Here is a 16,259-nt window from a genome sequence, read left to right as displayed (position 1 = left end):
CTGCGTGCCCTTTGCTTCTTCCTTGGCTTCTTATGGGGCAGAAACCTACCACGGCCCATTCTAACTCTCTTTTCTTTATGAACTTTTTCCCCCCATGGTGTGTAACAGACCTAATTAGAGAGCACCTACCAAATGCTTACAGCTCGATGCATTTGCATAAACAGAACCCACCTGTGCAACCGGCATCTTGGTCAAGTGTGTCAACAGCACCCCAGAAGCCCCCAGTCAGGGGAGATCACCTTCCTGATCCCCACGGCCTCTGCTGGTTTCTCCTGTTCTTTGTACTTTATATAAACGGAACAATGTGGAATGTTCTCTTTTGTGTCTAGTTTTTTGCACTCAGTACTACGTTTGTGAGATTCTTTCCTGGTATTGCTTGTGGCTTTAGTTTGGCCTTACAGCGGGGGCTCTGAGCATCCTAATTCTAGTACATGCCTTTGCTCAGCATTGGGATCGTTTCTGTTGGACACATACCTAGGAGTAGAATTGCTGGTCTTTGGGAATCAGTGTGCTCAGCGTCAGTGGATGTGGCTAGTTTTCCAGGCTGTTGTATCAAATATGATTCCCACCAGCAGTGTGTGAGTCTCCTGAAACATGAAATAAGAGCCTGGAAAAAACATGCCGTGAGACTGACTCCCGTTTACCCCCTGCTCCCCGCTCCAAAAAACCCCGGGGGATAACTGCTGACTATTCCTCAGGTTTGCATTGAATGGATAAACTGGGAACTGAGTAGAGAATCCCTATGATGCCCCAGAGAGATGTCCATCCCTACTGGGATTCTGCACCCCATGGTCACGTTTCACTTGGAGCCAGTCTTTGTGCCTGAACTTGGGAATGGGGATTTGTTGGTGGCTGGGAAGAGCCCAGAATCCAGCATTTAGTCACTGCCCTTCGGGGTGTCTGCTTGCATTGAAGTAGAGCCTCCAGGCTGATCCTTGAGATGAAAGTGGCTGGCCTGGGGTTCCTCCCTCCTGGAGCAGGGGGGCGGGGGAAGGGGCTACCACCATGCAGAAAGATTTTATTTGCAAATCAGTCCAGCCCCAGAACCAACTGGTTCTGCACACTCCCTCCTTTTGTGTAGCCTGACCGGCCAGATTTTCCCACCCCACGTTCAAGGTGGGGAAAGAGCTTTTCCTTCCCCCAAGGCTGATGTTCAGGCTGACTGGGGCTCCAGAGCAGTGAGAAGAGGCAGCTGACATTTCCTGAGCGTCCCTGTGTGTTGACAAGAGCTATGGGCATAGGCATGTTGGTGTCCCTGATACGCACAGGAAACTCAAGGAGAAAAGACTCTGTCCCTGAGTGCAGGGCCAGCCCTGGCTGAGTTCCAAGGTGTATGGGCTGCCCTGGCTCCATCAGATTCCCGACTCACACAATGGCCGTGGCTGGATAAGGGAGTATTGGAAAGAAGGAAAATCTGTGGCCATTGGCTTGAGGCTTAAAAGTCACCTGGGGTGATTGCCCACCTACCTCCCCCTGCCTGCAGTAGATTCTGAAGATCTGGGGCAGGGGTGGAAGCTGTGTTGTTTGGGTTTTTTTTTTTTAACATCTTTATTGGAGTATAATTGCTTTACAATGGTGTGTTAGTTTCTGCTTTATAACAAAGTGAACCAGCTGTACATATACATATATCCCCATGTCTCTTCCCTCTTGCAGAAGCTGTGTTTTATCTAGTACCCTAGGAGTCTTAACATCAATTTTGGGAAACAGCGATTTCCCAGTGCCTTTTGTTGGGAGGCCAGGTAAGGAGAGGAATGAAGGAAGTAAGAAACAGACCTCACCCTCAAGAAGCTCCCTGTCCTGAGCAGTAGAAATTTCTGGGACAGTGGAGATACTCTGTATCCGTGCTGCCTGGGCTGGTAACATGAGCCACACGTGGCCAGTGGGCACTTGAAATGTGACTAGTTTCGGTTCCACCGAGGAACCGAAATTTGAATTGCATTTACTTTTAGTTAATTTAAATTTAAAAACATATACGCAGTTCAGTTATTGGAAAACTTTTAAGAATGTTTGGAGCATCTTGGGCATGTACCTCTCCATTTTCAACTGTAAATTTTATAAAATCTGTATACAGATCAAGTACTTCCAATGAAAATTTAGCATCCAAGTTGAGATGTGCTATAAGGAGTACAGGACTTCCCTGGTGGCACAGTGGTTAAGAATCCACCTGCCAATGCAGGGGACACGGGTTCAAGCCCTGGTCCAGGAAGTTCCCACATGCTGCGGAACAACTAAGCCTGTGCGCCACAACTACCGAGCCTGTGCTCTAGAGCCCACAAGCCCCAACTACTGAGCCGGCATGCCACAACTACTGAAGCCACCACAATGAGAAGCCTGCACACCGCGACGAAGACTAACCCTTGCTCGCTGCAACTAGAGAAAGCCCGTGTGCAGCAACGAAGACCCAACGCAGCCAAAAGTAAATAAATAAACAGATAGATAAAAAAAGAAAGTACACACTGCATTTTGAAGGCTTAGCATGAAAAAAAATAATGTAAGCCGCATAGCACAGGGAGATCAGCTCGGTGCTTTGTGTCCACCTAGAGAGGTGGGATAGGGAGGGTGGGAGGGAGAAACAAGAGGGAGGAGATATGGGGATATATGTATATGTATAGCTGATTCACTTTGTTACACAGCAGAAACTAACACACCATCATAAAGCAATTATACTCCAATAAAGATGTTAAAAAATAATGTAAACTACATCATTAATAACTTATACTGTATACACGTTGAAATGATAATATTTTGGATATATTGGGTTGAATAAAATATATGGAAATGAACTTCATATGGAACCTTTACACTTGGGTGTGAGGCTCATGTTCTCTTTCTTGGGCACCACTGCTCTGGGCAGTCTCCCCTTGCCTCCTGGGATTTGAGCCAGAGGGCCAGGGAACAGGAGAAGATGAGCGACGCCCCTCCTGTCCCCCCACTGTTTCGCTCATCTGGGTGTGGGGTTTCGGGTTGATTACACCCCTGACCTCAAGGGTGCCTTGTCCAACAAGAGGGGGAGCTGTCCTGGGGCTCTATCCTTCCTGCCACTTCTCTCTGGTGGTGCCTTTAGAAGTGAGCATCTGCTCGGATGCCCCTGACTAGGAAGAAAGTCTTAGCACATGAATGAGCCCATCTGCAATGCGGTCACGCATGGATGGGCCATGACCAGCCACCAGCCAAGTTGAGAATTTTGCCTTGACTTTTAAATTAAATTTAACCGAAATCTCTACTCCAGCGGGATGGAGAGCCCCTCCAAACTCTAAGCTACAGAAATGTGGTCCAGAAAGTGAATCAGATTTCATTTCTGCCTCCCTCCTCGCCCCACCCCCATTTCTGGGGGACAGTGGGAGTTCCCGGAGGGAGTCCCGTGGAAGTGTGGCGGGTGGTGATGCGGAGATGAGCACATTATTCTGTCAGCAGCTCGTATTCACCCCTGGCACTCAGCCCATCTGACATTTGTCTTCTTCGTGGGATTCCGGATGCTTCTACCACTGGCCTGCAGGCTCCGCTGGGCACGGCCTTGTTCAGTTCACTGCCGTGTCCCTGGCTCTGCACTGGGGCCCGGCACATAGTAGGGGTTGAATGAACTTTGTTGACTGGGTTAACTTGGACCGTACTGTCTTCATCTGAGGGTCAAATATGGTCTTTAGGGGGGGCTTCCCTGGTGGCTCAGTGGTTGAGAGTCCGCCTGCCGATGCAGGGGACACGGGTTCGTGCCCCGGTCTGGGAAGATCCCACATGCTGCGGAGCGGCTGGGCCCGTGAGCCACGGCCGCTGGGCCTGCGCGTCCGGAGCCTGTGCTCCGCAACGGGAGAGCCTACAGCAGTGAGAGGCCCGCGTACCGCAAAAAATAAAGAAAAAAAAATATGGTCTTTAGGGGTCAGGGGATTGGAGTGTACCTCAGTGGATGGGCGCGGGATGTGGAGGTGGTTAGGAACTTTGGATCTACCTTGTGTTTAGTCTAAAACTCCAAGTGCAGGGTCTTTTTCTCTTTTAAAAACTGTTTATTGGATGACACCATAACTTTTATGCAGAGAAAAGAGAACTCTCCCTGTCTGTACAGACCTCTCCTTTCCACCAAGCCCTCCCTCCACCGTGGTCTGCCATTTGCTCTGACAGCACCCTGGGTGACACCAGTATCTTCATGTGGTCCCCGGAAACAGGTGGGGCCACGTGGCCAGAGTCCAATGGCTGACGGGGGTACAGCCAGAGCTTAGATGCAGGGAACGCCCATCTTGGGGTGACTTCTTCATGATTGTTATAGCCCACACTTAATGCGACCTAATGCATAAATCCTGGCTGATCAGACCCTAGGGAAACAGGAAATGTCAAAGTCAAGACCGAGAGAGAGAAACCTGTGCCCCTCAGCGGGGAGGATGGGGTCTGGTTAGGCAGGGATGAGCTGGTGGGCTGGGGAGGGCCTCAGGCTGGCCTCTGTGCTCAGGTGTCCCTTGGTGGGAGCTCGTGCCAGGACGCTGGTCTTGGTGTATTGGTCCTCTGCTCTGCCTCACGTGTTCAAAGTCAGTGACTCAAATTTCTACAACCTGAAGCCGTAAACTCATGAGTCGTGCGGTCCTGTTGGTCTCTGGGGGAATACCCGGCTCCCCCGCCCTCTCAGCCTCCGCCCTCTCAGCCTCCCCCCTCCCCCCGGCCGCAGGTCCTGCACCCTGCTTGTTTGGGTTTCTCCTTCCATCACAGTGTGAGGTGGGGCACCCTTCAGCTTGCCAGAGACTCTCCCACCCAACTCTCGAGGACCAGCCCTCGTGACTCCTGCAAGGTCACACCCTCTGCACCACAGATGGTGTCTGAAGACTGCAGGGATGAACTTGAACTTCACAAGACTGTTGCATTTCTTGGCTGTATTTATGGTTTGTGTGGCCTTGATTTGTGCTAGAGCTAACCTTGCAGGATTCGGTTGAACCCAGTTCTCCATGTATGTAGGAGTATACTATGGGATGTGGGGAAGCAAGTGAGGTGTTGGTTTGGGGAGTTTGCACCTTCGCCCCGGTGAGCCCGAATTTCAAACTCACTGCCTCCATGGGAGGGGCCTGTGGGGCATGATGCTGAGCTGGATGCAGGGACAAGGGACATCTTCTCACCACTGAGAGGCAGAGTCCCCACCCTGACTGGTTGTGTCTACTCACATCTGCCCGCGGCTTAGCCCAGAGAGGGACGTGTTCAGACCTGTTCAGACACTTCCTTCCTAGCTTGCATTATCTCCTTGCTCTGCCATCGTTGTGGGCTTGGGGCCCCAAATACCATCAGACCTAACATTTAAAATAAAAACGATCCTGTTTTTATTGTTTGAATTTATGTTTCTTATTAGAATGGAATTGAATTTATGTTTCTTATTAAATGGAATTTATGTTTCTTGCGAATGCTTTGCAGTTATTCACAAGATAAGGTCTTTTTAAAAGAATAACTTTTTCTGATTTTTTTTTTTTTGTATTTAAGAGTAAGGCTATCAAGGCAGGTGATATGAAAGCAGAATTTTTAGTAAAAGCGAAGCAATTCTTTTTCAACAGGCTTAGCAGACATTAAAATGTATGTGCTTTGATCTTCTTTTTCTAGATTAGAATATGAAGGATCAGTTGTTGCAAAAGACAACAAAGTAACTCGTTTCTGATACCTTTCAGCGAGCTGGCATTCTAGAAGAGGCCAGCATGAAACATGCAACTGCGTGACACAGACCAGACCAAAGACATACCGACATGTTCACTAAACACAAACCCTCAAAGTGGGTGGTAATAGGAATAATAGTGAGCACCTACGGGGTACCAGGCTTCCTGCTCAGCGCTTTCCATGGATCGTCCGTCGCAGCCCTTCCCACAATTCTGTTAGACTAGACCTTATCATCCTGTTTTATCAGATGGGGAACTGGAGTGCGCTTGGGCTCAGGCCGTGGAGCCAGGATGAGGACCCTAGCCACCTGGACGCCCCCGTGCTCGAAGCCACCAGCCTGCTCCCCAGGAACTGCTCACGAGTGGCGAGGAGTCTCCACTACCCCCTCGGCTCTGCCTCTGACCCCCAGAGAAGGTGAGGTCTGGAGGCAGCTATTCCTGGAATTAGCCATATGCTCATTTTTTTGGCCTCAGTTATTTCACTAATTGAGGCAAAGTTTCTGGGAGTTTTGATGTTAAGTAGCTGGATAATTGCCTCAATACGTCATTTTCATTTTACATGGTTGGACACAACCTTTTATGAAATTTGAAAACCCAGCTCTACTTGGGGAAACGATATTACCTTATATTTCTAACTTTGTTTGCCCAAAGTAGTTGATGGATTAGGCTTCCAGTTATAAGTTTAATTGCCCAACACATAACCTCCTCCAAATGCCCTGTTTGTTAAAAGTCAGCTTGATTTGGGGCAGGTTCCCTGACCTTTCCTTACCTGGGAAATGAAGACTTTTAAAAAGATGATCTCTCAGGTGGCTGGCTTTGGTTCTGAGGTTCTGTTCTGGTGGCTTCTATGCCTAACTGGATTGCAGGTCTTAAGAGGGCAGGAGGGAAGTCTGCCCTTTCTTTCATCCCTCCTCAAGGCCCAGCACTGATGACTGAACAGATGGGTCAGGACAAGTGTGAAGATGCCAGTGGTTTCACTGAATGATGTGAATGTAAATTACCGGCCAGAAATATCCAAAGAAGATAAATATCTAAGAGCTTCACGCTACCTTTGACATTTTTTTCCTAATTTCTTCTTTGAGATCCCCAAAGAGAATTTTAAAGAGACTTCAAGAATGCTGCTTGCAAGAGTCCTGACACATGATCGTATCCCCGGAATAAGTGCAGAATGTGACGTGTGGGGTGCTGTTGTCACTTCACTAGGGAGTGGGGTCTGCATACCCACTGATGCTTTGAGAAGCCCAGCCAATTACCCTGGGATGTGCAAACAGCTCCTCTGCTCTGGCTACAAGCCACCTTTTGGGTCAGATCTCAGTGAGAGTGGGGATGAATGGGGCAAGAGGAGGTCGAACCCCTGGTACGTGCTCACACAATCCTGCTGTCACCAAAAGGCCCTGCCTGGTCCCAGAAAGCTGTGAGGGGACCAGAAGGGGACCCGGGAGCGGCAGCCCTGAGAAGGAGCTGCCACTGTGTCGACCCACCCCTCTGGGAGGGAGGTGATTGGCAGTCCAGGTAGGGGTGCCCCCTCCTCCCCAAGTTGAAATGCCTCCATCTCCTTTCCATTGTAAAGTGAATGCTACTGGCCATTCATAGGGAAAAACATCTTTGGAGTCTGTTCATAATCATTCATTTCTGCTCAAGGTTTTACAACTGCAAAAGGGTGTGAAAACCTCAGAAGAACTGAGTTAACCAAAGACGGTCCAGCAATGTTATAAACTGTTTTGTCATCAGAAAGTGAAAATAATCCCAGGGTAAGAACATTCAGAAGAAAAAAGCCCAAATTGCTTTGTGAGAACGTAAACTTGTTTCTTGCAGCCAGTTTCATAGGAGGAGGAGTGGGTGAGGGCTGGAAAAAGAGGCAGAAGCAGTGACAGACCTATTGAGGGTTCACTAAAGAGGCTCCAGAAGCATCAGTTTCCCCCTGCCCATCCTAGCCTGCTGGAACAGAACTGGTTGACACTTAAACTTTTCCAGCCCTGGAACTCTGTAATGCCATGAATAATTATTTTAATCTAAAAATCTGGTTTCTCCCATCCATAATAACCAGTAAATCCTTCAAGTTAATGAAGAACTCATTTAATTACATAGTAATTGGTATTTTTACCTCTTTTAAATATAGATGGGGGGAAGTACCTGAGGAGACAAAAAAAAAGAAAGAAAAAGAGAAGGAAAAAAGAAGGGAGAAAGGTAATTTGGATTTTTAGTCGATTCTGAATACTTGATGTTTTTGAAACATTTCCAGATTTCTTTTACAGGAAAGGAATGAAAATGATCCAAGAGGAGGAGGGAATTTTTTTTTTTTTCCTTTTGTTCTGAGCTCAGTCCTGGGGTTTTGTGGCACGTGCTGAGAAGCTGGGTAGACTGAGCGCGTTCAGAAATTTGCCCAAAGGGGTTGTAAGAACTGAAAATGAGTAAAAACAAAACAAAATGGAAAAAAAAAAAAAGGAAAAAACACAAAACATCCTGCCACAGATAAGAATCATGTAATTTGCTAAGACATATCATTCTGATGTTTTCTTGTGGATGAAAGCTAATTTAGAAAGGCAGGGAGGTACACTTGTGGTTTGGGGGAGTGAGATCCAGTCCCGGGCCCTTGGAGGCCCTTACTTCTGCTCTAGCAGAACCAGGGGCGGGTGGAGGCAGCTCTGTGGGTGTCAGAGCCCGGGGCCAGCCCACCAAACAGTCCCACCATGGAAACCAGTGCCAGCTGCAGGCCCGAGAGATACCAGGAAATGGGTTTTCAGTGCCATAGGACTAATTCTAGAGAGGCAGACTTCAAAAACCTGCAGAATTTAAAGTCCTATTTTAAACATGACCCCCCCCTTCCCATCATTGGGAATTCTCTGTTTATGACTGTGCTATATTTGTGTAAGTGTTACCTACTTCCTGCCTGCCTTTCTAATTTCCTTTTTTAGCAAATATTTATTAAAGTCAACAGAAGAGACACTCTTGCCTTCATGGAGCTTATAGCCCAGTGGTCAAGGCAGATATCAGCCCAGTAAGCACACATGAAGATGAGAAGTAGCAGGGGTTTGGCGGTTGAGGGCAGGAACTGACTTGGTCTGGGGGCTGGGGAGGGGGGAGCTTGACTGACATCGGAACGGGGAGCGGGAGTTCATAGGTCAAGCAGACCAGTGTTGGTGGTGATGGTGGCCATCCAGGGAGGCTGGAGGATGCAGATGGAGACAGACAGAAACAGAGGCAGTGGGATAACAATACCAGAGGAGCAGAGGGAGCACCCGTGCGGGGCCCAGTCCCACTTCTTTCCTCAGGTGGTGAATGTCCCCATTCACAGCGAGGCAGCTGACTGGGGCTCGGAGTTTAGGTGGCCTGCAGGTGAGGCGGCCGGCCCAAGGTCACCTAGTCGGGCAGCTGTTTCAGGACCTTGTGGTGTAAGAGCCATCGAGTCAGGCGTGTTTCTGCTCTGCTCGCCATGTGTCCCCGTGGACACCACGTCCAGTGCTCGTTTGGCGGCTCCATGGCCTCTGCTGGGCCTGGGAAGGATGGGCATGTCGTCACGTGGGCACTCGGATTGTGTCGGGAGAAGTTCTTATCGACTCTGAGGTGACTCTAGGTCTGAACATCTATGTGCTTTGGCCGAATATTTATCTGAACCAACCAGAGCAGTTCTTGACAGAAAGTCAGCTACGGGGATTTTTTTTTGGCCGTTTTTAAAAATTTGAGACTTTTTTACCCCAGGAAGAAGTCTGCTCTCTGCAAACAAGTTCCAACCTTTGGAATGAGGCCTGAACGCTTTCCAGATCTTTATGGAAAAGATTCCACTCTTCCGGGGTTAATTCCAAGAGGTTACTTGTTTACGTAGCACTGAGTTCGCAGGGCAGCTCGTGCAGCCCAGCTGTCTGCTTTTATACCGAGTATTGCTTGCTCTCCTGTCCCCACTCTGCTTTACCTCGTTGCAGAAGGAGGCTAGTCCTCTCCATCAGCAGGGCAGCTGTGGAGGGCTCTGTTGAAGCAGCATCTTAGCGGACTCCAGGGAAACATGGTTCTTCTTGGAGAGCATGCCTTTGTTATAATGTTTATTGAATGTCCACTTCTCCAGCTTCAAGTATCAAAACTTGGAGAGATGTTTTTTGAAAGAAATCATACCCCACCAAACAGTTTGAGCGCCTCTACTTAATGGAGAAGAGAAAGGAACTCCTTTTCGACAGACTGATCTGTGTTTAGCGTCTTGGGTGATATGTCTGTAAATAAATACTTACTTGATCTATTTATTTTACAGAGGTTGGGAATCTGGATTTCAGATTTGAGTGGGGTTATTAGAAACTGGGTCTCTTTTCTAAAAGTGTCAAGGAAGTTATTAGAAGGAGAGTTTGAAACTACCATTTTAAATGATTTATTTATTGAATACTAAGGAGTTTTATTTTGCAATTATTTTAACTGGTACGACTGCATATATTTTGGTTGCCATTTACTTTTTTTAAAAGGTTATGTTCCATTTACAGTTATAAAATATTGGCTAAAACAACCATTTTTTAAATTATTTTTTTCTCTGGGTCTTTCCTTGCATCCAAAATCTAGTTCTTGGCTCCCGGTGTCCTGGTGGGACCAGCGTGTTTGTCGCCGTGTCACTGCAGGACAGGGCCTATTTCAGTCAGTCTCGATCAGACGTTGCTGACACACAGCCTTTGCAACTTTCCTTCTTCCTATTTTGCATCCAGGCTTGGCTGGGTCTTTGTACCCCGGGGTGAGAGTCCGTACTGCGGGGCTGAGATCCTGTCTGCAGAGATGGGAGGGACAGAAGGAAGAGAAATGGGGGAGGTGGTGGTGGTTGGTTGCTGTTTATGGAGTTTAGGGTTGGGGGTTGGTGTTGGCAGCACTGTAGAGGCATTTTGCACGGGCCATCCCGTTTGATCTGCACAGCTCCCTGGTGGTAGGTAGCACCACATTGTCTCCATTTGACAGATGAGCAAACTGAGGCACAGAAGTGTAACATGGTCTGCACAAGGGCACACAGCAACCAGATGGGCAGGGGTGTGTGTGTGTGTGTGTGTGTGTGTGTGTGTTCACATACTTCTGGGGTATGGACTTTCATCTTTGGTCCCCACCACCACGCTTCTCTTTCCATGGTGGCAACGTGCCCATTCCCACCCTGTGTAGCCGTGTGAAGCAGGATCCTGCGTCAAAAGATTTAGAGGCTCATTTGGCCTCAACAAACAGTCAGTCATGAGAAATTGTCATCTAGGGTCCCACGGTCCTTTTTGCGTGTTGTCCCTTGGTACTGTTTTGGAATGTGCATGTTTATAAACATGGATGCCCACTCTGGGGAATTCTGTGGTCGGCTCCAGGATTTCCATGGCTGTGGCAGAGAGGGCAAGGGAGATGTCCCTCCTGGACTCACTCCCACGCGTGTCATTCTTAGTTCAATGGGAACTGGATTTGTTTTTACAACAGTCAAGCATTATAGTATATCCGGTGGGGGGGGATATTAATGCAGAGATAACTTGAGAAGTGAGGGGATAAAGTGGGGCTTGGATGTAACTTCCCATTTGGCAGTTTGCATAGACCCCTTCCGTGCCATGACACCTTGCCTCGTATAGCCCTGCAGCCTCATTGCCATCCCTTGTGCCACCTGATCTGCAGAGAGAGGCAAGAGTGCACCCGTTTTCAACAGATGAGGAAACTGAGGTTCAGAGATGGGAACTCATGTCCTGGGGAGCTTGGCCCAGCCCATTTTCTTTTCTTTAGCTTTCTTTTTTTTTTTTTAACATCTTTATTGGACTATAATTGCTTTACATTGTTGTGTTCGTTTCTGCTGTATAACAAACTGAATCAGCTATACATATACATATATCCCCATATCCCCTTCCTCTTGCGTCTCCCTCCCACTGTCCCTATCCCACCCCTCTAGGTGGTCACAAAGCACCGACCAGCCCATTTTCTATTTGCCATTCCTGTTTGTCAGTATTTATTATCATTGTTTCATCTTTCTCATCTTCGTGGTTATAAAAGTAATACACTATGTAAGTAAAGTTGGAAGCAAGGTGACTGGAAACTGTAACGTGCATGTGGGTCCCACCCTCCCTGCGGGGAGGGGCAGTTTGGGCTTCAGCTTGTGTTTTTTTTCTAAATTTATTTATTTATTTTTGGCTGTGTTGGGTCTTTGCTGCTGCGCGTGGGCTTTCTCTAGTTGCGGCAAGGGGGGCTACTCTTCCTTGCAGTGCACGGGCTTCTCATTGTGGTAGCTTCTCTTGTTGCAGAGCACAGGCTCTAGGCACGCAGGCTCAGTAGTTGTGGCGCACAGGCTTAGTTGCTCAGCGGCATGTGGGATCTTCCCGGACCAGGGCTCGAACCCGTGTCCCCTGCATTGGCTGGCAGATTCTTAACCACTGTGCCACCAGGGAAGTCCCTCAGCTTGTGTTTAAATAAATCCAGATCTGCCACTTACTTGCTGTGTGATTTAGGACAAGCCACTTTGCTGCCCAGAGCCTCAGTTTTCTTACCTGCAAAATGGAGCAATTGCATCTACTTTTAGCATCGCCTCGAAGTCGGGGTAGATGAGAGGCAGCATAGTGCCTGCCGTGGAACAAGTGTTCAGTTCTTGTTAGTTCTCCCCCACCCCCACCCCCGCCCCGGCCCTATATCAGTGTTTCTCAAACTCACCTCCAGGAGACCCTGAAGGCAGAAGATAATAAATTCTCCCTGGAGTGCCCTAGGCTGCCGGCAAGCAGCTTGCATACACCTAAGCAAGCTGCAACATTGTACAGATTTTGTATCACTTAGTTCTGTATCTGAGCATAACAATTTAAAAACAATGTTTCAAATGCTTAAATATTTTAAAGGTGGAAGCTTCAAACTGTCTTGTAGCTTCCTGGAGTACCTCTGCACAGCCCTGGGGGGCTGGCACACACCTCCCCACAACCCTGGGGTCTACACACCCAAGCTGGTGTCGGTGCTGGAGTTGCTGTCCTTGCCTCTTGCCACACCTCGTAAGAGCTAGACCTGTCTGTGGGTAGACAGTGGATGTTATGGAGAAATCCCATTTTACCCTCACCTTGTTCTAAAACCCTCCAGGGGACACTGCAGTTCAGTCAGATGGCTCACTTTTTCCATCCAAAAGACATAGATTCTAAAGAAGTGTTTTCAGGCGGTTCTTCTTGTTCAAGGGTTAACCAGATTCTTATTTTGCTTATCTTTGGAAATAAAACAATGTTTAAAACTATTCAGATCAGCAAGGCCATCTGGTGGGGAGTGTGCAGCTGCTCCCCATTCAATTGTGCCGCCTCTAATGTATTCATTGTAGGTCCCTTGTACAGCTGCGAAATCATTATTCGCAGTTGGTTTTGAACAGTGAGCTCCATGTCTGGGCAAGACCTGTCTCCTCCGCCCGTCCTGAAGGACATTTGGATTGGTCATCTTCTGATGTTCGGCAGCCTTTTCACTCTTCCTGATGTCACATCAAAGCAGGTGAGAGGGTTCTGGGCACCCAAGTGAGGGGGGGCAGAGCCCCTTGCTCCTTTTGGCCCTGATACTTAGTCTCTGCATTATACTTGGAGCCACTTCTCCTTTTCATTCATTTTCCTATTTGTTAAGGAAGGATTGTTGGAAGGCAGCTAGAATCTACCTCTCATCTTTGTGGTCTAGTTACACAAGAGCCAAAAGGACACACTAGTCTGAAAATGTGTGACTTTTCCCCCCAGTAGTTAAGGTTTTTTGTTGCAGATGTTTGAATCCTTGAAAGTGTGCAAAAAGAATAATAAGAGAATTTATCAGATACCTGTGTTCCTGAGATCGCTGGACTCTGTGATGATGTGTCGTACTTTGAGAAAAAGAGGATGAGGGTCTAAGTGGTTCTGGGGTTTGCTTATGGTCACATGTCTGGTTAGTAGGTGTGGCAGGTGGTCCACCCAGGCCTTTTGATCCCCAGGCCTGCTCTCTGTCCTATACTCTGAGTCATGGGGGCGGGGGGGAGGTGGTGTATAGCATTAAATTCATCTGTAAAATGGGAGTACTAATTGGTCTTTCCTTTAGATTATCATGAAGTATAGACAGGATTATGCATATAAACCCCAGCCTGGTGTCTGGACACCAGAAGGCCTTCAATAAATGTAGCTCATGTCACTTTTATTGTTGTCACTAAGTGGCAAGAGCCCTGTCCTGGATTTCTGCCAAGAGTTTGCTCCTTCGCTCATTAATTTAAGAACTATTCAGAGAGCATCCGCCCCCATGCCAGGCATGGTTGATGTACAAGGAAATGTAGTACCTACACTGATTTGATTTCAGACTGAGCATCACTGACCCTGTCCTTGTAGAGCTGACAGTCCAATCGGACAGTCCCCAGCTCCAGCCACACCTCCTTGCCTGGGAGACAGGGTGGCCGGTGGGCTGGGTGAAAGCTGACCTTGCTGCTCTTTGAGCCTCGAGTTCTGAGCAGGTTTCTCCCGGAGCTGCCATCTTACATAATGGTGTGGTATGGGGAAGGATCATAGGCTTTGCAGCCAAACAGACCTGTGGTTGGAGTTTGGTTCTGCCACTGGCTGGCCATGGGGTTCCGGGGACGTTTTTAACCCTGTGGTGCCTCAGTTTCCTGCATTTAACTTGGGGGTCGCAGTGCTGACCTCAGAGGGCTGCCATCAAGAAAGGACCTTGCGTGGTGCTTCTGTGCGTGGCAGGGGCTGGATCAACATTTGTCACCTTCTCTTTTCACCGTCCCTGGAGTCACTTAAAACCCTAAACTGGGCCCATGTTTCGAAGTATACATCCTCGTCTGCACAGAGAGTGGTATTTCATTTCTAATTTCAAATGTCTTCAAACAGACCGCACATTGCTTCCTTGACATGCTTTACGTTATAGGACTGTCCTTGCTTTCTTGCCGAGAGCCGTGTAGGTGGGCGGGTTTCACAGCAACCTGGTAAGCTTGTCTCAAGTAGGTTCTACTCTAATGGAAAACCACCGCCATAGGTGTACAGGCTTGAGTGGAAAATCAAGTACCTAAATCCAGCACCAATTTACATTACAGTTACTACTGGAAATAATAAAATGAGTGGTTAGAAATAGTTTCTCCTCCCATTTGCTTTCAGAAAAAGAAAGTTGTCGGTTGTGTCACAAAGACCTTTAGAATCTCGTGCCCATTGAGATTGCTGGGTGACCGTGCAAAGTGAACATAGTGGCAGCCTCTTGTTCACCCTGCCGCTGGTCGTTCTGTGCATTTTAGAGAGACTGGGGCACTGGCTGGGTGTCATCCATACATCTGGTGGTTGCACGAGGGCGCTGGAGCAGGTTACCCTATGGGAGAGTGAGCCATCCCAGAGGATATTAAAAGGATCCCATTTGCCCTCCCGCCTTCAGCTGTTGGATATCCCGTGGGTCAATGAGGCAGCTCCATTGTACGGGTACATTTTGAACCAGCGCTGGTTTCCCAGCTCTGCAGCTGCTCAGAGGCTGGTGGGCTTTGGGGCTGCCCTTGAAAGGGATCTATGATTCTGAGTGTGGGCTTGTTTCTGGAGCCTTTGGAGCCTTTGTTCTGGAGTTAGATGGGATGTTAACAGAGGACCTGGGTTGTGCATTTTTCGTATTTGTAGCTTCAACAAACACAGTGCCCTGCACACCGTGGGTGCTTGATAAACGTGTGCTCACCGGTGTGGGCTACTAATAAGGAGAGTGCACTGTGTGTTTGGGGGTTAATTGTCCAGCTTTTTTGCCCAGCATAAGGCAAGTACTGCACCAGCTTTTCAGTGCTTGCTGCAAAATTGTTGGCTTCTCAGCAGCCCGAAGACATAGTAAATGATGATACTGGGTTTTTATTAGGGAGGAGTTAATTGCAAACCATCCACTCAGGAGTGTTAGGGCTGAAAGAGGTAGTCCCGACTCCATATTTTACATACAAGGTACAGGTTCAGAGATGCAGTGACTTGTCCAGGGTTACCAGCCAGGTGAATGTCAGGTCTGGATGGGGACCATGCTTGGGAATCTCAGTTCAGGGGCCACACCCCGTGGCGCGCTGCCTTGTTGGAGACAGATGATCACTGCGAGGGGGGTAAGCTTTTCCCAGGGTACACCCACAGCTGTCCCAGGCTCTCCAGGGCTCCCCACCCTGGTTATTGAGGCACCTGAATGATCCCAGTCAGCTCTGCTTTTTAACATCTTGTTTCTACTATTAAAACTTCGCTGTTTTTCCTGCATCTGTGTGCCTGCCTGTAGCTGCCACCTGCCTCTTCTCACTCATTACTTCAGATTAGTTGCAGACAGGAAAATGAGACATCTATGCTAGAACTATATATACACTGAAAGCAGGTAGCCTGGAATGAAGGTCTGAGGGCCTCTCCTGTAATAATACAAAGAATACATATCATTTATTGTGGCTTGGTGTGTGCTAGATGCCGGGTTAAGCATTTTTCTGAACATTATTTCCTCTTCACATCCATGCTGGGAGGAGATAGTTTTATTTCCATTTTACAGATGAGGAAGTAAAGTCACGGAATGGTGAAGTTAGTTACCTGAGATCATAAAGCTGGCACAGACTTGAGTCGGATTGAAATGCAAGTCTGCCTGAGACCTTTGGCAGTCTGACTCCTGTAAGGCTTTGTTATGACTGCCCAGAGAACGTTTTTGCTACATCCCAACTGTCTACCAAGTTGCAAATCATTTGGTTCCCTAGGCCAGATGCAGAGGAGGAGCTGGCTGCAG

The 16,259-nt window shown here is 48.1% G+C and overlaps 1 protein-coding gene across 13 annotated transcripts in view; it reads left to right on the top strand.

Moving 5' to 3' along the window:
- Nucleotides 1–16,259, top strand: part of CHST15 (carbohydrate sulfotransferase 15) — a 101,142-nt gene that overhangs the window by 21,483 nt on the left and 63,400 nt on the right. For 6 of the 13 annotated variants that reach the window (XR_003796948.1, XR_003796949.1, XR_003796956.1 and 3 more), the window contains exons 2-3: nt 5,864–6,030; nt 7,735–7,802. The exons of 3 other annotated variants lie outside the window; for them this stretch is intronic. The gene's annotated coding sequence lies outside the window, so the exon portion shown is untranslated. Of the gene's footprint in view, nt 1–4,760; nt 4,863–5,863; nt 6,031–6,943; nt 7,367–7,734; nt 7,803–16,259 lie in introns of those variants that run through there. 4 more of the 13 variants (XR_003796951.1, XR_003796950.1, XR_003796954.1 and 1 more) reach the window with 4 other exon arrangements.

The sequence above is a fragment of the Monodon monoceros genome, unplaced genomic scaffold (genome assembly GCF_005190385.1).
Source record: "Monodon monoceros isolate NGI ecotype Baffin Bay Population unplaced genomic scaffold, NGI_Narwhal_1 Super_Scaffold_4, whole genome shotgun sequence".
Taxonomy (NCBI): domain Eukaryota; kingdom Metazoa; phylum Chordata; class Mammalia; order Artiodactyla; family Monodontidae; genus Monodon; species Monodon monoceros.
Note: the sequence above shows the minus strand (reverse complement) of the source record. Positions and strands in the feature narration are given on the sequence as shown.